General features: G+C 38.1%; 1 pseudogene; it reads right to left on the bottom strand.

The window, feature by feature from the left end:
* Positions 1–5795, bottom strand: part of LOC114031772 — a 24203-nt pseudogene extending 18408 nt beyond the window's left edge.
* Between the last annotated feature and the right edge of the window lie 1574 nt (positions 5796–7369).

Below are 7369 nucleotides of genomic sequence, written 5' to 3'. Positions count from 1 at the left end.
TCTGTCTGTCTGTCTGTCTGTCTGTCTGTCTGTCTGTCTGTCTGTCTATCTCAGCCTGGAAGAGCAGAGGCTGCTTAAGGGCCTGTCCCAGTATGATCAGCAGGGGAGATTTTACCTGTTCTGTTTCTAACCAGGGCCCTTCCTTGGGCAGTCTGATAAGCCCTCACTCTAGATGCCTTCCCATATCAATACTAAATTTAGTTAGGACACCCTATTGACTTAGTTCATTGCAGTTTAGAGCTCTCAGCTCAAGAGAGCCACCAACCTCAGCCTCCTCAGTAGCAAGGATTGTAGGTCTATATCACCATTATTTCCCCTTTAAAAAGTCACTCACTCATGTTCTGGTTTTGCCTTTCAACTCTAATAGAACTGTCTGAAGCAACTTGTTATAATCATTAATTTGAAAAGTTTAAATATCACCCATTCTGTTCCTGTATTTCAAGATTTCTTCTTTTTTTTCTTTGAAAAAGTTCATTTACGGAAAAAAAGAAATGACAGTAGACTTTTCTAAGAATCACAAGGAATGAAACATCAGATATTCCATTGTTAATTAGTTAATACTGTACTTGTAAAGCACTTAGAAGATGAAAAATACCACGTAATTAAGAATCACTACTCTTATCAGTACCAATAGACTTTAATCACTTTATAAGGTCATGTTTCATCTAATTTGGTAGATGAGAGTAGGAGACAGATTTGATTTCCTTTCACAAGCTGGATATTATTTTGGAAGAGAATAGGAAAGGAAATTATTTTCTATGGCTTTTCTTTCAATGCTCAGTTGCTTTTTGACTAATCAGTTTTTGGTAATTTACATAGGGCCTTGAGAGTATATTCACCAGTGTCAGAAAGTGAGGGCAATGGAGAGGGGCTACTGTTATTTTTTGTCAGAAGATAAATATATAACCTACTTTTTTTCTAGTCCTTTATTTCTTATTATTTACCAGATGTCTCCAACTAAATGTCCTGTTGACCCCTAAAAACTAAATAGGATTAAAGCTGAGCTCATTATTTTCCCTTCAAACTTATTCCTTATCAACTCCCCTGTTATTCTGGAGATACTGCAACCTTCATAATATCCTAGGCTTTAAATCTAACTGTTTTGGATAATGTAAAGATGTTGCCCTTTTTGCTGTAGTTCTAATTAGCTATTGAAAACTTGGTGGGTACAACTTCTGGAGGGCAAAGAAGCCCAGAAACATATATGGGGGGAGGAAGGTATTAGACATTTATATAGCACCTATGATGTGCCAGGCATTGTGTTAAATACTTCACAAATATACATGGACTGGGGGCAATTCTTATAAGCCGATGCCATCCCCTGGAAATGGACCAGTTCTGGCCAGTCCCCTGGTGTCCACAGAAAGATACAGACCAGTATGACTTCTACTTGCCTGGGAACACAGAAGAAAAGAAACTTGCCCCTTGGACCAGTGCCCAAGGTGCTGATCTAGAGGGAAGTAACATATTCATACAAGAACGAAGTTGGATAAACCACTGGACACTGAAGGACGTATAACAAATCCTATATTCCTTACTCTGCAACAACTTCTCAATAAGTTGGGAAGGGGTCATTAGAATCACCAGCACTGGAAAATTCTTGGTGTTTGTTGTCAACCTTTCTGCTCCATGAGGGGAATTACAGCTGATCTATTTGTGTGCCTATTCAGGGCATGGACAAGGCATAGTTGCAGAAAGATACTTTCTTCTCCATCATCTCCTATGCCTAGTCTACTATCTTTCTTAAGTAATCCAAAAGCATTTATTAAGTACTTACAATTTGTCAGGCACTGTACTTTGTAATACTTATTGGATTTGCCCCCCAATTTCATGATCACAGTCACAGATTAGTTCTGATAATATTTTAGCTTTCATCGACCTATTTGGGTAGTCAGCTTTATAGTTGTCAATTACATGGGAAAAAGTGCTTTATAGGTGTCTAGCAATAAATATTTACTGATTGAATGAGGAAACAAGTAAGAATAAAATGGGACTAAGAAGATACTACCTGAACAATGTAAACATCATTTGATATTGTTGTCTTATATCCAAGAAACACCAATGTAGTTAGAAATACTGCTCAATCAGCCCATGATTTACTAAGATTTGGTATTGAGATGAAAGTGTTAGTTGGTTTCTTTTATTGGAGAATGTTATCTTCCATAATTAAGGGCAAGGCAGTGCTTTCTAATTTTAATATTTTGTTTTGGGGCTCAAAATTTGAATTTATGATGCAGGAGTTGAAATATCAAAGAGGCAGCATTATATGGTGGAAAGAATGTTAGCTCTGGAGTAAGAAGATTCCAGTTCATATTTTTTTCCTTTTTTATTTTTTTTTAGTTGATTTATTTTGATTTATCAACAACCACTTCCATAAGCTTTTGAGTTTTAAATTTTTCTCCCCCTCCCTCCACATCTCCCTTCCCAAGACAGTACGTAATCTGATATAGACTATACGTATACATTCTTATTAGTCATATTTTCACATTAGTGATGTTGTAAGTAAGAATTAGAACCAATAGGAGGAACCACCAGAAAGAGGAGACAAAACACAACAGAAGAAAAAAATAGCAAATAGTATGCTTCCATCTGTGTTCCAACTCCATAGATCTTTTTTTGGATGTGGATAGCATTTTCCATCATGAGGCCTTTGGAGATGTCTTAGATCCTAGTATTGCTGAGAAGGGTGAAATCTATCAATATTAGTTATCACACAATGTGGCTGTTACTGTGTACAACGTTCTCCTTGTTCTGCTCACTTCACTCAGCATCAGACCATACAAGTCTTTCCAGGTTTTTCTGAAGTCTGCCTGTTCATCATTTCTTATACACAATAGTATTCCATTACATTCATATACCACAACTTGTTCAGCCATTCCCCAATTGATGGGCATCCTCTCAATTTCCAATTCTTGGCTACCACAAAAGAGCTGCTATAAATATTTTTGGACATGTGGGTCCTTTTCCTATTTGTATGATCTCTTTGGGATACAGCCCTAGAAGTGCTATTGCTGGGTCAAAGGGTATACACATTTTTATAGCCCTTTGGGCATAGTTCCAAATTGCTCTCAAAATGGTTGGATCATTTCACAACTCCATCAACAATGCATTAGTGTTCCAATTTTCCCACATCTTCTCCAACATTTATCATTTTTCTGTTTTGTCATGTTGTCCAATCTGATAGGTGTGATGTGGTACCTCAGTGTTGTTTAGATTTGCATTTCTCTAATCAATAGTGATTTAGAGCATTTTTTCATATAACTATAGATGGCTTTAATTTCTTCATCTGAGAACTACCTGTTTATATCCTTTGACCATTTATCAATTGGGGAATGACTTGTATTCTCATAAATTTGACTTAATTCTCTATATATTTTAGAGATGAGGCCCTTATCAGAGAGACTGGTTGTAAAGATTCTTTCCCAATTTTCTACTTTTCTTCTAATCTTGGTTGCATTGGCTTTGTTTGTGCCAGTTCATATTTTTGTTGTTGTTGAGTCATGTTCAATTAGTTGTGACCCCATTTGAGGTTTTCTTGGCAAAAATACTGAAGTGGGTTGCCATTTCCTTCTTTCAACTTATTTTACAACTCATTTCCTCTTCAACTCTAAGGCAGACAGAGTTAAGTGACTTGCCCAGCGTCACACAGCTAGGAAGTGTCTGAGTCCAGATTTGAACTCAGGAGGAGGAGTCTTCCTGACTCCAAGCCAGCACTGTCTACTGTGCCACCTGCCTGGTTCATATTTTAGCTCTACTATATACATGTGTGATATCGGGCAAGTAATGTCAACTTTCTGGGCCTTTGTGTTCCCATCTATCAAAGGAGGCAGTGGGCTCAGCTGATCTTTAAGGTCTCAAATCTAAAATCCTCTGATTGACTCCCATGTTTAGAATGCCCAAGTGCCTGTTATTTAGAAGGTACACAAGAGAATGGAATCCACTTTCATATGAAGAGTTATTTTGAGTTTTAGCCTCTATGCAAGTTTCTTTTAGGGTTTTATAAGGTCTGTATTACCATTTTATATTTAAGTTGGTAAATGTAGCACTCACATCATTATTTATTTTCTCTTAGGCATTTTGCCTACAATGAAGATAAATTACTACCAGATACATAGTGATGACATGATTATAGATTTGTGGGCCAAAGAGCCAGGCTTCAGCCACAGGCATTATCAACTGAAAGAGAAATAGTAGAATCATTGCTCAAGAGCAAGAAGGGCTCTTAAGAGGCCAGCCGGTCAAACTTTAGATACTGTAAAAATGAGGCCCAGAGAAATAAAGTTTCTACATAAAAATAAATAAATAAGCAATAAGGTATATAAGAAAAAAAAGACATCGGAAAAGTTATAAGCTGGGATTCAAACCTGTGCCCTCTAATTACAAATCCAGTGCTCCTTCCTCTGTACCTCACTATTGTCTAGCCTGCTGCATTCTTACTCAATTATTCTTTAAACACAACTTAATAATGCAACGTTAAAGAATACTAAATTTGAAATGTTATATATATTTAAAACAGACTGAAAAAAACCCCTAGGTAAAATTTGGCAGTTTTTTTTGGAAATATCTTTAAAACAGGATTTAACAAGCTTTCCTTCTTTTGACTTCAAAGACAAATCCTCTATAGCTATTTGCCACCTTTAGAGTTTTTGCAAGCTAATGTGGGTGGAAGGTGATGATAGAAACTCTCTAGCAGAAAGAAATTCAGAAGTTGGAGACTGAGGATTGGCCGGCCGTGACCAGGCTTAAAAACTGGCATGTATGCATACATAGGTGGCTGCAAAAATGAGACTTTTCCTGGTCTAGTTCAACCAAACCTTTGATCTCCAACCTCAGATTCTCCAACCTCCTTCTTCTCCATCTGATTGTTCTGCTTTTCACCCAGCTTTCTCTTTGTTTGCTTGTTTTGCTTCAAATCCATTTTTCTATACAGATGGTAATACTGTCTTCTAACCTTGGCTTCCATTCAAATATCATGACCTCTGATGGAAGATCTTTATCCCAGGCTACTGACCTATGATTATTGGTACCATAATCTTCTTCTTCTTCTTCATCATCTTCTTTTCTTCTTCTTCTTTTTCTTCTCCTTCTCCTTCTTCTTCTTTTTTTAATTTTAATTTTTTTATTTGACAAGATGTCAAGTTTATTCAATACAAATAGATTCAGAACTATCCACAACAACTCCAACCTGTGTGCCTAGGCATTTGCTCCTGCTGCCTTTCTATAGAATGTAAAGGGTCTTCTTATGATGATTTATTCCTCTAAATGTCATTCCTGGAAGTGGTGCTAGTTCTTGCAAATTCTTCCTCTTCAACAATTGTATCCAGAGATGAAGTGTTCAGCATGAAAGCTCTTTGCTTGATGGTCTCAGCTTCAACACTCCCAGTTATGTAAGCAGTGTATGTCTTACCTGAGAAGCCAGGGAAAATCCTAATTGCCCTTTTTTTTTCCTCAGACAAGTCATAGTAATTGAGGCCCTTCCACAGTTTGTGTCTTTGAAAGACTTTTAAAAATTCGGTCACCACAGTGACATAAGAAGTATCCATAGTCAGGATGAAAGGTTCCAAATTTGGATGTACGAAAGTCCTTTCCAAGGTTTCTGCCACATCCTGTAGCATTTCTACATCTGGTTTCTGCATCTTGTCCTCCAGCTGGGTGATTACGGCTGTTAGGAATCTGCTTTGGCTGGACATCATGGCTTCCCACTCCTCCTTTTCCTCCATGATTTGACATTCCTGTATAGCCTCCATCTCCTTCAGCCTCAGATGGAGCTCATTGAATTTCTTCTCTTTCTCCATGAGTTTCTCTTTTTCTGATTTCTCCTTCTTCCTGTTCAGATACCACCATATTTGCCGAATTTTTTTCTGAAATATTTTTCTCTTCATTTCTTTCTGGTTAGTGCATACCACAGCCCATGAAAGGGGTTTGTCTTTCTCTTTAAGTAGAAGGTCCTGAACTTTGTTCACATTTCTGTGCAAGATTTCCAGATGAGCCTGGATCTTCTTCCTGTACTGCAGAGCAGCCACTGCAATGGGCCAATGAATGTGGTACTCATGATCCTCTGATTTAGAGCAGGTCATACACAGTAGGATCCCGTTCCCATCACAGAACAGCTTCTGGTCCCCCCGGGTGTATCTGACACATGTCTTCACCTTTACGGTGCATGGCAATGTCAGCCTGAAGAATTCTCAACTGGGAGAATTCCCAGCATGTAGGGCAACATAAAGGTGGAGAGGTTTTTTCCTTGAGACAAGGTATACAAATAATATGTCCACATTCAGCTGTGATTTGGTTTATGACTTCATTCGAGCAGATAAAACAGAGATGACCTTCTTCCTGTTCAATTTCATCAGCCGTGACCCTTTGTGTCTTCTGAGAAGTGTTCTTTAACCTTGGGACTGCCTTTTTCTCTGCTTTCTCAGTAGGAATCTCTGAGTCTGCCTTAGTTGCCTCTTTATATATCCCTGGAACTCTGAAGCCCCTCCTTCCTTCAAGTTGTGAATTCCTGGTTATTGCCTGAGGCTTGTTCACACCTTAGTAATTGCTCCCCAGTAGAGTTGAAAACTAATTGATCAAGGACCTAGGAGGAAGAGTTCACACTTCTCACCTAGCCCTATCACCTCCCTTGTACTCAAAAAGTTTAAAATAGATTTTTCATTTCTTCTTTGAAAACTTTCTTATCAGGAAAACTGATGCTCCACATTTGCTGAGAGGGAATTGGGTTATGTATATGGAATGAAAAGGAATAGAGATTTTCCCTGATAGGCTCTTTAAAACATTTTCTGTATGAGGATTCTTTTGAAAGAATATTACTTATTGAAATCTTTTATTTTTGCATCACCTTCATTTGTAAATATATTTCATATTTTCTTCTTACTGGCAAGCCATTCTTGGTAACAAAGAGGGAGAAAGAAGAGAGGGAGGGAGGGAGGGAAAGAGAGAGAGAGAGAGAGAGAGAGAGAGAGAGAGAGAGAGAGAGAGATAGAGCATTTTCTTCTTATAACCCAGGCTGGAATGTCCCCATGTCCCCACTGGAACCTCTTCCCTTGCTCTCTCTTCAGGGGCAGCGTGGCGGCACAGTGGATAGAATAGTACAACTTGGGCTCAGTGAGTTTGAATCTTGCCTCAGACACTTATTAGCTGTGTGATCCATAGCAAATTGCTTAACCTTTCTGTGCTTGAGTTTCCTCATTTATAAAATGGGGTTAATAATAATACCTACCTTACAAGTTTTTGAGGATAAAAGAAGATAACATGTGTAAAGAGCTTTGTAAACCTTAGAGTTCCATATATGTTGCTATCACCACCACCACCACCACCACCACCTTCTTCTTCTTCTTCTTCTTCTTCTTCTTCTTCTTCTTCTTCTTCT

This window comes from Vombatus ursinus, unplaced genomic scaffold, assembly GCF_900497805.2.
Source record: "Vombatus ursinus unplaced genomic scaffold, bare-nosed wombat genome assembly UNPS02015255.1, whole genome shotgun sequence".
NCBI classification, from domain to species: domain Eukaryota; kingdom Metazoa; phylum Chordata; class Mammalia; order Diprotodontia; family Vombatidae; genus Vombatus; species Vombatus ursinus.
This window is presented reverse-complemented; position numbering and strand designations above follow the sequence as displayed.